The sequence below is a fragment of the Falco rusticolus genome, chromosome 1 (assembly GCF_015220075.1).
Source record: "Falco rusticolus isolate bFalRus1 chromosome 1, bFalRus1.pri, whole genome shotgun sequence".
Lineage (NCBI taxonomy): Eukaryota > Metazoa > Chordata > Aves > Falconiformes > Falconidae > Falco > Falco rusticolus.
In genome coordinates this window covers 124,479,979-124,498,117 of record NC_051187.1, presented here as the reverse complement: position 1 = coordinate 124,498,117, position 18,139 = coordinate 124,479,979, and the positions used below count along the sequence as shown (strand labels likewise).

At 34.6% G+C, this 18,139-nt stretch overlaps 1 long non-coding RNA gene across 1 annotated transcript in view; it reads left to right on the top strand.

Moving 5' to 3' along the window:
- Positions 1-18,139, top strand: part of LOC119153207 — a 559,933-nt gene that overhangs the window by 197,101 nt on the left and 344,693 nt on the right. Inside the window, exon 3 of the long non-coding RNA XR_005106089.1 lies at positions 7,273-7,325. This is a non-coding gene — a long non-coding RNA (uncharacterized LOC119153207). The remainder of the gene's footprint in view (positions 1-7,272; positions 7,326-18,139) is intronic.

Genomic DNA, 18,139 nt, shown 5'->3' with positions numbered 1-18,139 from the left:
CTAGATCTTGTAAGATCATCTTAGTTTTGATGCTCTTACAAGATGATCTAGTTTTTCTGGAAAGAAGTATGTCTGTAGAAGAAGTTTTTATCACTGGGCCAAATTCAAAATTAAGAGAGAAATATTGAATGTTTAACTTCTTAATGAATAACACATGTTAGACTAGATTTGTAAAAAATTATTATGCCATTTGTTGTCAGACCATACTTTTTGTTTCTTATACTTAGTATAAGTACAAAAATAATAAAAACACTTGCTTTTGTAACCTAAGCAGTCCCTTGTCTTCCCCAGGAAGCTCTCTGGTTGCTGGATGTTACTGACAAAAGTGAAAGAAAAATGATCAAGCTTTTTCTATTTAATAGGACATTAAAAAATAATTTAAAGTTTCTGTTTGGGCTTTTTTGTTCCTGCTGTCCTGAACTGGTCGATGGGGAAACACCCAGGAGGAGTCATCTCTGAAGACCAGAACAATTTTGTGTATTTTTAACTTATGCAGTTGTCCATTTAACATTAATTTTCTTTGTTATTCAAGTAACTTTCAAATTAATGTAATCAATAACATTAATGGCCTTTAAAACCCAAAGCAAGTAATGGCAATGGAAAATAAATATAGAAACCTTCTGTGTTTGGTATCAAGCTATCAAACTACAACTTTTTTGAAAAAGGTGGCCTCTAAGAGAGATATTAAATTCTTTAACCAAATATTGAAAAACTGTGTGTGGCAATAAAATAGAATTAATATTAATTTCCCTCTCTTACTTCCTTTTTGTTTCTCCCTATATACAAATTTATTTTCCCCTATTTTTTGTTGTGTATACAGATACAAACAACCCTTGATCATAATTTCTTGTGTAGTGTATGAAAATATTTGGCAGGTCCTGGACTTAAAATTATCACGTCAGCTGCCATTCAGACAGGCACAGGAATGCAATTTCATCAACACTATAAACCCTAATGCTTCCATTGTCTTTATGCAGCTGTCTTGAGCATCATATGTATGTGTAATTATAAATCTGGACTGAACATAAGAAATAGATCTTGGAGCAATTCCCGTATTTTTTGTTTTCTTCTTTTGAGTGTTGCAGTCACTTCATTTTTTCCCTGATAACTCTTTGTACAAACTAAAGTCAAGTAATATGACTTTTAGAGGGAGACATGGATGGAGGCATGATGTGATACTGAACCAAGACTGGAATATCGGTTACAAAAAAAACCCCAACAAAACCAAACACCACCCCCCCAAAAAAAAAAAAAAAAAACACACCGAAACCCAAAACATGTATTTACCTGTATATTTAGGTTTTTAAAACTATCCTTATTGTCTTATATTTCAATCATATGAGTAACAGTTTTAAAGGCTTCAGAAGGATACAAATAATAAAATTACAACACTTGCTGTAGCATAGAGAATGTGTCAAATTGTAGTGACCTGGCTTCCTACGAGATACCACCTTTACTCATTCCTCATCTCTAAGATATATTTTCTAGCTGCTAAAGTTTTCCATGCATTTTGACTAGGTTATAATATTTATCACTTGGCTGTCATATTTGTGCTATCAGTAATGTATAGATATATGTTCTTCTGTAAGTCTGATCCTCAGCATTTACATACTACTTTGTGTAATCTAAAAAACAAACAAAAAATCCCAAACAAACAAAACCAAAAAAACCACACCAAAACAACAAACCAAAGATGAAAAACCAGCATGACATTCAGAAAGGTTATTTTTCATTGTGTTGAGTAATGTTTTCTTTTTCCTGGTTTCTGTTGGAACTTGATGATTTTAAGTTTTATTTGAGATGAAAAATTAGGAGATGGGGAAAATGGCAAGAATTACTTCAATGGAAACCTTTTCAATTTACTGGTAAATTTATGGTAGTGTTAGTGTAAGGAGGGGTGGCTTTTTGTGTTTCCTTTGTTTTGAGACTTCTAACAGAAAGGGATTGAATATTAGTTATTGTATAATAGTGATGCAACTGCAAGTGTTATGATCATAAGGTTGGGTTTTTTCCGGAATTGCTATTTTTTTACCCTAAAGCTGCAGTATAAAGAAATTGTTTCCCATTATCTTAGCTTTTCAATAATTTAGACAGGTTCAGAAAACTTTGTATGATAGTATTTGCAAGTAGGCTTCTTGTAGTTTTTTTAAGGAAAAGCAGGGAATGGTTTATATGGTGTATTTATCATTCTTAAATTTTGTTTTCCATTTAATATGTAAACCATTTTCCAGGGGGAATTATAATTTAATTCCTTTGCTTTACACTTACTTCTTCATTTCAGTTGTAAGTCATCAGTGCATTTGGCAATTCTACAGCTAGTTTCTCTGTCTTGGTAATTTATGTAGATTAGAAGCAATAAAGATCTGAGAACTGACTCCCTTGTGACCCTTTTCAACACTTTACTTTCTAATCACTTTACTTTAATCAGTTCTTTATTTGTTCCCATGTTTAACCTGAATCTTTCCTGCTTTCAGCTTAAGATGAAGACTATCATTTGAGACATTATCAAAGGCTTTATGTAAATCCAAATTATGGTGCTTGTACTATCATTATCAATTTTATTCCTAATCTTCTCATAAATAAAAAATGGCTGGCTGTCAAGATCTTATTTTCTTTAAATGTCTTATGATGGTAAACTGTATTTGTTTAAAATTATTGACAGTTATTTAATGTTCATCATCTTTAAAAAAGTTATATGCTATTGTGTAAACTGAAATTTTAAGGTCAGTTCTCTCTGCTTGGTTCCTTTCTGTGCCACAATGTGTCATGCAGTGTGTGTGTATGTTCACACACATATATTGGCTGTAATGGGGCAAGCACAGCCATCAGTAGCAATTCTTCTGCAGTTTCAGTATATACAAAGCAAATTACCATAGAACTATTGAAGGTTGCAAGGGAGTTGTGTGGCTTTGGTCCTGACAGATCAGATGAGACTGATTATTTAGAAAGTTATAGAAAGAACTACAAAGCTTTTCTCCTCTGCTCACTGCATTTTAGGAAATGCATTTTTAAAAGCATGAACAAAACAAAACAAAAAACCCTGTCAGGTTTGGTTTTTTTGGTTGTTTTTGTTTGTGTTTTTTTTAAATTGCAGTACTTTTGCAGAAACTAAGGTAGCCCAAGAATAAAAATATTATTTTGTGTAGAATGGCCACTCTAGTAAGACTCTGTAAGAACTGAACAACTGTATCTACCAGTAGGAGACAGTTCTAGAGAGTGACCAATAGAATTCCTCTTCTTTCCTCCTGATTGAGGCATATGCATTTTATTTTTTTCTTAGGAAGATAATATTTTGAGATATTACTTATATTTACATGTATCATTTAATGACTGAAAAATTCTTTTTGCAACTACCACTGTATTTATTTGCCACTCTTCATTTTACAGAGGTATTAAGGTCATGCCAGATGTCCAATTTTTAGACTTTTTTAAATGAAAAAATCAATACCCTACTGAACTTTGAATATGAGTGATCTTCGGCTAAGCCTAAAACTGTTGCTAAAAGATATTAATATAATATGACCTATCGCTATTCATTTTTTTTCATTTCCAAATCATATTCTAGACAGTCATGTTTACAATAATATCTTTCTTACAGAATACCTGCATTTTTCATTTATAACTCAGAAAATTTAAGACAAAAAAATTAGAAAGCTAATGCAAAACCAGACAAAAAATTAAGAACTGAAATTAAATAGATATTCATAGTTTTCAGCCTAATGGTTAGTGTCTGATCTATCAGAAAAGATCCTTCTGTTGGCAGCTACTGAAACGGGTTGATTCTGATTAGTTCTGTCAGAAAGATTTGCCTCTTTAATCTCACCGTAAATATAAAAGAACTAGAATTAATATTCATCAAAATGCTGAAGAAGCTATGGATAAAATTTAAGATAATGGTTATTTTCTTATTTTGATTATGAGAAAATTAAATGCATGAATAGATATGTGTTAGATTCAGGATAGTCATGGAAGTCAGGATATTGTGCCACTTGTTTAAATGATTCTGATGAATCCAAAGCAAAAGAAAATGTAAAATGCAATAAAACGAATACAAGTTTATTCAAGCTCTAGGAATCATTAAGGAAACTATTAGCATTGTGGTATATACAATGTAAAGGCCAATATAGTTAGATACATGTGGACTTGAGGACACTGGCAGCATTCAAATTCTACTGTCTCACAGTCACCTTCCCTTACAGATCCTGTGATGCACTCTAACTATTAAATTAAATACTATTTAAATTGTTAAAGACTAACAATTAAAGAAATCCCACCAAACTGCATATTTAGTGGAGCTGTAGTTCAAAAACTGCCATTAAACAGAACAGATTCTTTCACATGTAGAGGTGCCTGATTTCCTGGTGTTTTAGTATGTCATCATAGAAAATCTGCATTCTGAAATACATTAGTATACTTTGCATTTCACAGTATGTAGAATGAATGCATTTGAGAAGAATAACATAGATTAACGGATTCTGAAATAACACTTCAAAAACTCATCAAAATATCTAAAGATGGAAGAACTTGGCAATGCTTTGGAAATGTCCTCTTGTCTACTCAGCTCTGATCTAGTTTATAGTGAGCAGCTATCATAGTAACATATCTAATTTAGCAATTTTCAGATCTACGCTGGCCCTCAATTCTATGAACATATTTTTCAATAGACCAATGTTAGAATAGGAACTTTGCTGCCCATCATTATACCTATTAATTGCCTTAGATAATACAAGGATGTGTTAAATTACTCTTTATTTACCTAGTAGCACACATTTGTATAATACATGTGCTCAAGTCTGGAACAGTCATATTTCCTTACAGTGAGAATGACAAAAGATTAGTCATCATTTACAATAAAAATATCCTTTCCTTTTGCTATAAAATAAACCCAAATAATACCCCAAAATGGAAGGACATCAATGACAGTACCAAATAGTAAAAGACACAGCAGGCAAAAAGTTAAAAAAATAAATGGAATTGACAGTGCTTTCAGTATGCCATTGAGCAAAAAGAGAATGTAGCTTTTATTAAAAAGACTTTCTTCCTTTTTAATAAATGCCCCAAAAAAGTGTTAATTTCCCAGGCTGTCTATTTTTCACCATATGCTTACATGATTTTCTATTTATTATCCTTCAGATTACAGTGTATTACTTTAGCATTCACTCTTTGTTTCCAACTGGGAGTATATGTAACTATCTATTCTGTGATCCCGTAAATAAGCAATTATCTACTCAGAAGCCATTTCAGATGATCATTGCTTGCACAAAAGGACTTGTAAGGCTAAAGGCAGACTGATTTTAATCAACAAACAAATGTATAGTATTTTTAAAAGTAATTTTTTTAAAATTCATGAAAAATGCGTGATCACTACATTTCCCATTGCTGTGTCAGAAAACATTTATTTTTGAAGGTTTGCAGGCAACAGAATACTTGTTGATCTAGAAGTACTTGCATGGTTGGCTTTTTGTTTCTTGATTGGCCTGGGATGACTGTGGAAATCTGCTTCGGAATGATGCCTCTAGAGCAAACTAAAATCTAACACTTGACTTCACTGTTTGTGCATATTTGAAGATTCAGCCCAATGTTTTCTTGTTATATTGGAGTGTTCAGTACCAGGTAAGTATGTTATGCCATGAATACTCCAAAGATAAGGAACAAAACCTATTTTAGGTAATGGGGAGGTATAATACTGAATGTCTTTCTGCCAAAATATGGTTCTTACGCTTTCTGAACCTTTCTCCCACCTGTCTGAGGTGGGAATTTGGGACATTTTTTTTTTCATGTCATTCCAATTAGTAATACAGTTTTTTATGTGAAACTAAATGGGTGTGTGTGTGTGTGTCATATTTTTCCTATATTTCTCAGCCTTTCCCATTATCAAGGCTGACATATTGACACAGAATAGTTTTGTAAATCTATCCCATTTTTACTACATTATAATTCCTGTATTAAAACGTTACTAACTTAATTTTAAAAGAAATTTTAAACATAAAATGTATTTAACTGCAATTTTCTTTGTTTTGTATGTATTTCTGAAGGCATCATGGTTTTTACAAGTAGTTTTAAATACTGTAGGGAAGAGTGAAAACCTTTACCTTATCTTTTCAAATAAGAATTTTTTTTCCTCACCTGTCCTTGTACTTTCCCTCTCAAGAACTTAGTGTTTTTTTCTGCAATGACACTTTGGGAACACTTTCAGTAAAAACTTTGTTAGTGGCAGAAATGAAACCAGCCTACTTTTTACCAACAGACTCCTGAAAATTATGCTTTCAGGACAGAGTGAAACATTGCTATCATAGACATATGCAATCTTGGGGGTATTAGTTCACATTTTCCAATCAAAGACAAAAGAAAGCTTCAGTTATCATTCCTGTACTTTTGCAGTGATGAAAATAAATGAAATACAATAGAAGCAGTGAAGTGAGACAGTAAATTTGATGTGCTCCTATCAAAAAGCTGCATTTATGAGACTTCCACTCTATCGGGATATACCTCCAAATGCTACAGCCTAACAGGAAATAAGGCGAGATTTCAAAGAAATATGTATTCTGTGATTATTTGAGTCATGAAAAGAATGAGAAATAAGTTGATTTTAGTCCTACAACTCTGGAAACTGTGTGGGTGGGGGTGGGGGTGGTGGTGGTGGTGGGTGTTTCCTGAGTTTGTAAATTAAACTTATTTGATGCAGACTTAATCTTTGTATGCACCAAACCATACTACCATATACTAAGTGGTATACAGTATTTATTTTGTCTGTTTATTGCCATAACACTGCCAAGTCAGAATTCGGTTGTCCAAGATATTGTTCAATTGGAGAAATAATAAGTGGCCTTGGAACTTAAAACATAAGTGCTAAACAAGAGGGAGTGCATGAATAGAAAAGGAATGAGATACGAGAAAATGCTGGACAATTTTCTTTGTAGGCATAGTCACTTGGATCCCAGAGGTTGTAGAAAAATCTGTAGGTACATACGTAAAACAAGTACTGATATATGCTCAGACTAATAAAGGTGGTTTGCCTATAAATACAAAAATAAGTAGATCAGCACTTAAGATCTACTTGAATCACATCGAGCATAATTATTTTAATTTTTTTGCAATTCTAAGAGCATATCACATTTTTCAAACCCTGAAGTTTCCTTGATAAAAATTATAGAAATACACTGAGGGGAACATAATTAACATTAATCTCTATATATTTAACCAATTAAGGTGATTTACTTTATCTGTGGATTCTGAGATATCACTAATAATACCTTACTTTCTTTACAACAGGTAAATATTCCATTTCAATAAATTGCCAAAAGGAACTGCAAAATACTTCAAAGGTAAGGACCTCCTTAAAAATAATGCTTCAAATGATCATTCTTTCTGGTTTATCAGTTAGAAAAGAAAATGGAGAATGTTAATTCTTTCTGACTATCTGGCTAATAGCAGAGAATTACAGATAGCATTAATTGGCATAAGCCTTGACTTCCTGTTTTTCTTTATACATTATATATATTATTATGTCTTTTATATATAAAAGAAAAAAAATCACTTTTCTTAGAAAGGATAAATATAATTATTTTGATAACTGTAGAAAAATGGTTTCATTTCTGGAAATAAAATAAATTAAAAATAAAATAAAAATAAATAAAAGGTTTACTTCAGTTCCAAACAAATAATTTTGAGAGCTCTTTTGTTTAGGAATACTTTTTGGTTTTACTTTCAGTTGGGGAGAATAACTCAGTGTCATACCATGCCCAGACTGTTCTTTGTGGTACTTCATTGTTCTTTAGCTACCTTTCCTGTAGCAATAGTTGATTTTTAAACTCTACTGTCCACCCTTATGGAGAATATTCTTTTCTTCCAAGGACACAGGTAATAGGATACAAGGTTTCACTGAAATTGTTATTTTTAAGTCATCAAGTTAGAGTGGGTAATACTGACATTGTGGTCTGACCTAAACTTGGATTTGGTAACCAAAAAGAAAGCAAGAGCAATAATTTATTTTTCTAGTCATTGTGTATGTGCCCACTTCATTTTAAAATGCTGGGGACTTTAAGAGCCTACCATGTGTCATTTATACATATGCTTTAATGCATACACTGACAAGGACAGGAGATCCTGTATTAAATAATAATTAGCCATACATTGCAATATTGTCTTAAAAAAAATTAAAATGTTCCAAAATTGCTTCAGCCTTCCAAAAGATAACTTCTGAATTACAGGATTTATTTCATATAGTTTTATTCCTGTGTGCTCATGGAAGAGAGGGAGAAGTTTTGAAAAAGTTCCACAAGTTTCTGGGAATTAGGCCAGATGTGATCCGAGTACTGGACTTTTTATGGAACAAAAACATGTAGGTGGAGATTTTCACAAGACAAAATCCTAGGGTTCAGGGTGGAGTATCTATTCTGAGTGCAAAAGTCAGAGGCTCGTCTCAGAACATGATGTATTCCTAGAAAGGGCTCTGATAGACCAAGGACTTTAAGCCTGGTCTTAGGTCCCAGAAGAATGCCTTGAAATAGTCAGCCTTTCGCTATTCTGGTTCTCGTAGTCTTATTATTTTTTTATGTTTTTTTTTTTTTTACTTTCTTTCAAAAACTCTTTTAGAAATCTATTTTTATTTCTTGGGTGAAATCCCAGAGTCTTGTGGGACGTGGGAAGCCATTCTTATTATACCTCAGTGTGCTACCTAACCTTCTCTGTGTTATTGCAATGCACCCGCAATCCTCAGATTCAGCAAAAACCCTCCAAATTTTCAGTGGTCTATTATACTTTGGAAATTATGAAGGAAATAATAATATTACAAAAAGCTGACTTTTTTGTGTGTGCAGATGTGTTGCCAAGTTTGTTCCATTTTTCACTTTTCCTTCTTAGGTCTTGTCTTTATATAGTAATATAATTGATGAAGTAATTTGTTACTTTTCCAAGTACCTCAGATAGACTTTGATCATGCCAAGGTTTAAATAGTGTTGCATAAGTGAAAATATTTCAGTGAAAGTAGAAAAAAAGAAAGAAGTAAAAAATATGGGACAGTTAGCAAAAAAAAATGTACTCAAGGAAAAAAAAAAAAAAAAAAAAAGACAACCAAAACTCTTAAAAGAGAAAAAAGAGAAGTTGCTGTACTCCATGGCCCTATTTGAATGCCGCAGAGGATGCCTAGGAGAAATATTACTAAAGGACATAAAGTTTCAGGATAAGAAAATACATGCCACATTTCTGACAGGTACAGCTAACTATAAAAAAAAGCAAACAAATCCTATTCAGCACAGGAGGTGAAGAGAAGAATAAAACTAATGACATTACAATCCTCTTGAGAAGTCTTGTTTTGTTTATTAAATAAGCCAGTCTAGTAAGATAAGTAAGAAGAACTGCTTAGTCTGGCAGTGTTAATTGATGCTGCCCTGGGAGTTTATTGTTATGTATTACTCTTTTTGTCCTTTTGGGCAAAGATGTCAGCACATTGTACCTGACAGGATGTATTGTATGTTACAAATTATTCTAAAAGGGATAGAAAAATTGCCATCAATTCTTGTCAGCCTGTATATCTAAGCATGACTGTAATTTATACATAACATTGATTCCCAAGTATCATGTTTATTGTAGGGTATACTTTAAATTAGTACTGTTTCTATGAAGCGGCCTCAGATGAAAAGTAGTTTTATTCCATCCAGTTAAGTTCTGACCCATATGGGTATATTTCTCCACACAAATACAGTGAAAAACGTGGATACAACATGTATGTAACAGGAAACAAGGACAAGAGATAAAAGGAATGGAGCATTTCAAGACTGACATGAGGTACTTAAAAAAAGAGTTAAGCACAATCTTGCACTCCTCCTTGAGCAGGACTAGTATTGACAGCAGTCCTATAAACCAAAGACAGGGACAGGAAAGGGCAAGTATCACTTTATTCTCTCTTCCCTATTATCTCCTGAGTGCATGGAATGCAAGGACAGGCACACTACACCTTGTAAATGTGGTTACAGCAACCTGGGTTTTACCCTTTCTTCTGTAATTCTGGGGCATGCAAAGTTTTGCAGAAATTTTAAAGCAAAATGAATAAATTTCATTGCAGTGAATTATTTCAGTGATGCTATTTTAATCCTAAGAGCAATTACTTCCAAAGAAGATAGCTCTCTATGCTTCTGAATTCCATTTGCATAGTGAGGCAATTTGTAGCCATTTCAGTGTATGAAACAGTTTGCAAAAGTTTGGTTGGTTTTTTGTTGGTTTTTTTTTCCTACTTTTTAAAAAATAATACTGGTAGAGAATTTTTCTGAATTTCAGAAAAGAACTGAAAAATAAAAATAAATACTATTTTTAATCCTGTTGTCTGTAGCACAACTGAGTAATCAAGTGTGTTCTGTTTTGGGTCAAACTGCTCTATATGGAACACTTCAAATACTGCTCTTCCTGGTAAAATGGGATGGAAGTGCTTTGAGGGCAAATATACTAAATATTTATTTATGACATGGCTTATTGCCTAAGTTTTTTCTCCCTAAAGGCACGTATATTAAGTACTACACCATTTCAGTTACTTGTTATTTACGGTCTATGCAATAGGAAGAATTATGATTTCAAGCAAGCGCCATCCATTTTGTTTAAAACCTCATTTGCCAAGCAGGTATGTTTGTATTTGGAAAAAAAAACAAACAAAACAAACTATGCTTCCCACCACTGCCATTTTCAGTTATGCGACTAATTCTCTTTCTTTAAGACAGAGATAGCTGTTGTGATGGGAAAGAGATAACGGGTCTGTGGTTTAGCGAATAATCTCTTGCCAGCCTTATATTGCGGTTTTCAAAGGACTGAAGTGACTTGGGAGCCTAGTTTCAAGAAAAATCAATGTGACTTAGGAGATGATGTCATTTAGCAGGCAAAATGACTTTGGGCAAGATCCATAAACACACTTAGGCATTGCAATGCCTAATATTCAAAACCAGCTGTAGGCACCTACATTCCTTATATATAGTGCACAATAAGAGTAAGCACCTGGGAATGACATCCACAGTCCAGAATGTATGGAGCAGAGGTTTACCTCTACTTAGTTGTTAGGAAATCCTGGGGTATAGTGAAAATGATAGTGAAATTACAGGACTTCTAATCCTCTCAGGGTTCAGGCTTAATGCTACGAAGAGATTCAGGTCACTAAACCTTGCTCTTGTTTCTTTTTTTATGAAATGGAACTCATTACCTTTTTAAAAATGTAATAGGTAATTTTTCCCTGAAGGACACAATTAATATGGATTCTATTTACTGTACTCCAGAATCTTATAACTGTCTGTATCAGGACCCTTGCAAGTTGTTTTAGTAACTCTCATATGTTTTTAAAATATTACAAAAGAAGATTCCTTTTTATATATTCCTTCATGAGCAGAGTATGTTATCTAATCAGGAATGTTGTAGGATTCAAGTTTGATTCCCTTTCTGTGTCCAAGAAAAGTAAATTCTTACTTTCTATCTAGTGAGAGCCATAATCATTAGCAGTGAATTATACTGGGCATCAGTAATTTTCTCCTGTCCTGTTGAATCAGAATTCCAGACTCAATAACTCAAAGAGAAAGGTCTGGTTTGGGCTCAGTGGTTAAATCTGGAGATTAGAGTTCGTTTTTACTGCCATGTGTATGAACCCAATATGTAGTTTACATGAAATATGCGCTAAAATACATAAACATTTACTGGTTAAAAGAGTCATATGGGACTTATTTTGACCTGCCTTTGAACACTCAATCCTGTTCTAAAAATCTAGATTTACAAAAGATCAATTACTTTCTGGTTTTGATGTCCTTACATGCAGACATTACTTGATTCAGAGTCATTAGTTCAAAATATTTACACTTAAATTGTTTTATCTTGACTCATGCAGAGAGGAGAAATACTCTGGTTTTGTTTGCTTTTGTTTTCTGAACTTCACACAGTCTAGCATCGTGCTAACACTGAGGACTGTATAAAAATTTGCAAATATTGTTTCATACCTTATCTATGAAATAAGGCTTCTTGGTGTGAAAATGACTTCTTCTTCTGAAATTTTATAAAATAAGAATAAATTCCAAATCTTCTCCTACGTTTCCTTTGGGGGGATTTCAGACTGTTTTTTTCAAGTGTAAACAGCTGCTTCTGACATGTTAAACTCCGCAGCTGGATTTACATGAACAAACCCTCTAATAGTCTCCTGCTACCCACAGTTGCCCAACAGCAAGAAAAGACAGGAATCTATCCTGCCTTTTCCCGTTAGCATTTGGCATGCCAGTTGAGAGATTAAAATTTAAGTTGCTACAATACATTGGGAGAAAACTAGTAGCAGTCTCTGTCAGTACACAACAATACATTACTGGTCTTTTCTTCTTGAGTTTTCCCATATTTCATCTCTCTCTGTATATTTATCACTACCAACCCTCCTGTCTTTGGGATTCAGGATGTATGCATTTGTACATAGTCTTGTCTGCATCTGGTTGTGCACCTGAGATCCAACAAGCATTATGGAGCAGACTGGTTTGGCAGTGGCTGTATGCTTCAGGGGAAAAAAAACAACCATGTGTAAGTCTCCTGGCCCTTCAGTTCTTTCTTAAGGGTTATCAAGCTCTGGAACAGGCTGCACAGGGAAGTGGTTGAGTCAGCGCCCCTGGAAGTATTTAAAAAGATGTGTAGATGTAGCACTTAGGGACATGGTTTAGTGGTGGACTTGGTAGCGTTAGGTTTACGGTTGGACTCAATGATCTTAAAAGTCTTTTCCAACCAAAGTGATTCTGTGATTCCTATTGGGTCCCACTGAAGCAGGAAACTCGGAAGAGAGCCTCTCCCAGAGGAACTGTACTCTAACCGCTCTCCGTTCTGCCCTCATCCCACCTCTTCTTTCCTCCCCAGTTGGAGGTAAAAGTTTTCAAATTTATTTGTCAGTACAGATTTCCCTCCCCTTCGCTCTTCTTTATCTTGTGCAGTGAGGGTTCCTCTTTGAAATGCTGTGCTATACTCAGGTATGGGCACGTCTTGGAGCTTTCTATTATTTCACAATTCAACCTTCTGGTACATAATTTTAAGATGCCATATAATAATTGCTAGCACAAAAGACTTGAGAAAATGACTGTCATATGTTTCAAATTATTACATGATTTGCAGACTGTAGCTGTCGGTAACCTAAGAACACACTCAAGAATATATCAGGAGTAAATGACAAGCCGTGCTTATTTTATGGCACATAATTTAACAGTTTAACTGTAGACTCATTTAAAGGTATTGCATCATTCTACCTGGAAAAAAAAGAGCAGTATTTATATTATTGCCAAATGCTGTGATCTAGTAAAAGTAATTTAAGGAGATAGAATAATATACCTAATTGGCAATGTTTAATTCTGGCACACTCAAAGATGGAGATCAGATTTCTTATTGCCAAAACAGCACTCTATGTAACTGGATGCTGCTTAATAACACAGGTAATGAAGCACCTGAAACTTAGCTGCATTTCAACACCTCTATATTTTCCAGTTTATTTCTTAAACGTCTTTTTGCAGAAGTGAACTCTTCCTTGCAGCCCCAGTTTTACTTTGGTAAACCAGCCAAGGGAAGTTTAATACGCATGCCTGAGCTCTTTTGTTGCAGGTTCTTGACTTATGCCTCGACTACCTTTCCTTATTCATTCTATCATGTATTTCAATTGAGCAAAACAAATTAAAGCTGAAAACAAGTTTGCTTTTCCCTCTCTTGTTGTTAGTACCTGGAGGTCCTCTTTTCAGAGTTGTGTGTCAGTTTCAGTTCACTGATTGTAGTAAGAACAACTTCAGGTTTTGCATACACACTGTGTAAGCTGTCAGGAGCATCTGTCAAGAAGAAGTGGAGCCATAGTGCATATCTAAACAGGAAATATAAAGCAAAGCAAAGCAAAACTTGGTTTTCTCTCTGAAGGGAGTTGCTTATTCCATACATAGGGTGGGATGAAAGTCCTCAACGTATTGCCTAAATATGAGGCTTAGGCTAGCATGGTCATGTGTCGTGTGCCCCCCCCTTCCCAGGATTCTAATTCTGTAACACACACACACAAAATAGTAATATCAATCATTCTAGCTTCTGAAGCAGTCTTTCATGCCTCCTGGTATCCCAGGCATATTGCTTTGAATCAATACTGGGGTTTGAGATTTGGTCATCAAAGTGTCTATTAATTTCTCATTTCATTATAATTTACTTCTGCCAAGAACTGCTTTCTGTTGATACATTGCATTGTGTTTCCTTCTAGTAACTAATGGAAAATGTTGTACAGAACATCAAAATTTTTGTGGTCTTGATATTTTAACAAGCATATTTTCATCTTATAATCATCGGGCTCTGCTAGCTTTTTATTAGTTTTTATAAAATTCTATTTTCATTGATATAATCTGATTATATCGCATGCATTGCATGCATAGCCTAAAGATCACTTCCTCTCAGCAGTCTGTAAAGGCACAGTTCACATTTTTTTGGTGATTGGTTTACTTCAGATTTTTTGTCATTTATGTTCTTGCCTCTTTAGCATTAAAAGCATGAGCCTCTCACAGCTGACACACTTCGCAGTTAGGTGGACACTTTTTCCCTCACTTCTATACTCAAGCTTTGTCCACAAGCTGATACTTCTTTCCTTCTAAAATGTGTCTTTGACGTCACAAGCAATTCGTCGTCTCCCAAGACTAGGCTGTGTGACTTCTCCATCAGACTTCTGCCCTATAAATGCTGCAGTTTGTGTGAGGCTGAAGGAGTACAACCTCTATGAAAAGCAGAGAATTTATTATCTGTTCAAGTTTTAATTTTTTTTCAAAGAATTGTTATTAGTCCATTTATGATGATAGCAATGGTTTTAGTATTAATTAATTTGCTTAAGACTAATAAACAAAACCTTTCTATTATCTACCTCTTTCTCGGTGCTACATTCACCCTTGCAGGGCTGCCCTGGCTCCTGAGCCCAGTGGCTTCAGGCTGAAAGGAAGAGGTTATGATGAGCTGTCATCATCCAAAGTCCTCCAGGAGGAGAAGGCTGATTTTCATATGGGGAAGTTCCTTCCCTGAAGGTGTTACAATTTATAGATTCTTCTCTTCATGGTCAGCTTGGGGGCATTATGTTTTCGTTAGCATACTCTGCACCTTGCTCTTTTGGCATGAGTTTGCAATATCCACTGAATGTATGTGCTGTGATTTAGATCCTTGGGCTCTTGCTCTTTCTTCTCCTTGTTACCCTTGAAACTGTTTTTCCTCTTTCCCAAGGTTTTGTTTCCTCGATAACCATTAATTGACTGTGGCTGAGTTGTCTGTAACCCTCTGGTATCAATCTGTGCCTCTACTTCAAGGCTTCTGCTAGTATCCTGTGTCTTGTACTCCTCAAGCTAACATTTTAATGAGGGGCCATAAACAGCTCTACACAGAACAAGTATTTGATATTATGATCTGTTAGTCACAAAACATAGCACCCTACTCACGTAACGCTAGGCATTGTGTGTTGCAATTGTGCAAAGCAAAGCAAAAGCTCAATCAAAGTAGGTAGCAGCCACTTGGTCATTAGATAATTTTGATTACAGCTAACAAGCTAACACAAGGTTATAGGCAGGCCAGGACAAGTCCAGGCAAAGCCTGACAAGGCCATGTGGTCAGCATATTGCAAAGCTTGCAGCCTGTTGTCAGAGCACTGTGTTTGTGGGACTACAAGATGACACTTTCTTACCTTATGCTTTGGTTGATGAGTATTTAATATATTGACCATAGTCCTTTTCTTTTTTTTTTTGTTTTTTTTTCTTTGTGTGTGTGATTTTATTGCATGTTATGTTCTGGTTTTACATTAGGGATTGAAAAATGTTTTCAAAGCATAATAATACAATTTCCCTGTTGTAGGATCTATGCAATTCTGCTGTGGCTAAATTTGATAGGCTGAACTGCTTCATAAAACTGGCATTTCCTCCGACCCTTTAGTTATGCGATTTTGACATTTTTTTTTTCTTTTACTGACACTTTTACACATTTCTAAATTATCATTTCTTTGAAACATGTTGCTGAGAAATGCAATTAAATAAAATCTGGTCATGCTTGTCTGGAAAATTCATGCTATCACAAGGCATTTAAGTTCTGTGTTAACAAAGGGATAATCTTTCCAGTTAAAAGTACATGACAGTTTATTACGGAAGCACTGCTGGGAGGGGAACGTGCTATTTTTTGCACTGTGGTAATTGCACTGTGAGATTTGGATTAGGCAGGATTCACTTTAAAAAAATGTTGCTTCAAACCGAATTCCTACATCTATATGGTGTGCCAGAATAACTGCACTTATATTTGGAACTGTTAAGAACTTGGTATCTCCTGCTGCAATCGGTGAAGGCTGCTGAATGTATTCTAGTAGTAACAGCAGCACTATTGCGATATGGAAGAATAACAGCATAGTGGTCTGGGCTTTAATCATTATTTAGACAGATATTTATAAGCATTAAAGAAATCACTGGTTTTTACCAATATCCTACTTTTAAAATAGAATCAATATTTACTACTCCCACCTTTAAATAGAAAGTCTGGAGAAGAAAAAATTTGAGAAAAAGAACTGTGTTTTGGCACAGGAACATATAGTACCTTTTTGGCTTCAGGACTCCATAAGGAATCAATGCTCTTTTTCTCAAATTTTAGTTCTCAAATTTACTTCTGATCAGGTTAGTTGGGTTTGGTTTCATTTTATTCCTTCCTTTCTCTTCCTTCCTCCCCTCCACTCATGTCTGTAATATTCTTTAATGGACCACAGTTCAATTATACCAGAAGATCAGCTAATTATGATGAGGGGATGGTGGTGGGTTTTTTTTCCACTCTAACAGGAATTTTAACATTTCAACTGTTCAGCTGTAGAAAAGAACATCTATGACTGAATGCTGTTTATAAAATGTTTTTAAAGAAATCTGATGTGTGTGTACTGAAAGTGATGATGATAAAGAAAAGTCACTTTGGTGAGTGCAAATTTTAAAAAAGTAAACTTGACTCTTAAAATTCAGTGTACAATGTTGATTCTCTTGGCATTTATCAAAATACTCTAATTTGTGAGTCTTTATCAGCATCATTTACCACCATCATCTGCAGCATAATTTTACTTTTAACCCTTTATCTGCACGCACTTTTGCCAGAGTTTTTTGACAGCTTGCCTGTTACGCAGCCTTTGAAATATATTTCACAGTGTAACTTACTTTTCAATAGAAACCATCATACAAAATTATTGATTGCCAACTTTGAAGTATAGTATTTTTTAGGTTTTACAATAGGAGCTGGAATCCATTATTGTAGATGTTTGAAGTCCTGAAGATAAGGGCCAAGAACTTGCTCTGGCTAGTTGAATGCCCTCAAGATCAGGTTAAAGAATCATGCCCTTTCTTGGGCTCTCTTTCTGGCCGACCATAAATTGAACACTGACAGCACTTCAAAAGCACAGGTATGTGAGATAAGCCTTAAAAATGCCTCTTATACTAATTCAGGAGAGACACAATTGTTTTCTGGACTTCCACAACATATCTAAGTGTATTTCTCCTCAGCCTCTGTAGTATCTTAGAAAATCAGCATTGCTATGGAATGATGTGTTTGAGGAACCATAACATTAAACAGAGGAGCGCTTTGGAGTCAATTGAAAACTGAAGTGTGATTTTTCAGGACACACCTACTAGGAAATATTGTTAAAGCTCTGTAGAATTCTTGTTTGGCTTTGGCCTTCCTTCTTTTTGGAGTCTTCATTCTGATTGATTGCATCTGGAAGCATTTGGCAAAAATAAAAAATGATAATCTGAGACACAAAATTGATTTGCTATTGTTTTGTGGTGGTCTTTGGGGGTTTTGTTTTGTGTTTGTTTGTGGGTTTTTTGTTGTGCGTTTTTTGGTTTTTTTTTTCGTTCAGGTGCACCTTTGTAAAAGGGCACCTTTGTAAAATGTTTGAGTATATACATGAAGGAAATGTCCTCCTGATTTTGCTTTTAAATTCCTGACTTGCCATTCTTTTTTCCTGCCCTTTCAAGGATTGTGTTGAGTTAATGTTTAAAAACTATTACATCACCGTATAAGGAAACTACCTACAGATGGGGATGTCTTCCCCCATCTGATGACTATTTTTAATTCAGGAAAGCTGCTATAATGCAGCTGAAGTTGAAAGTAGGGGGAAAAAGACCATCACTATTTTCTA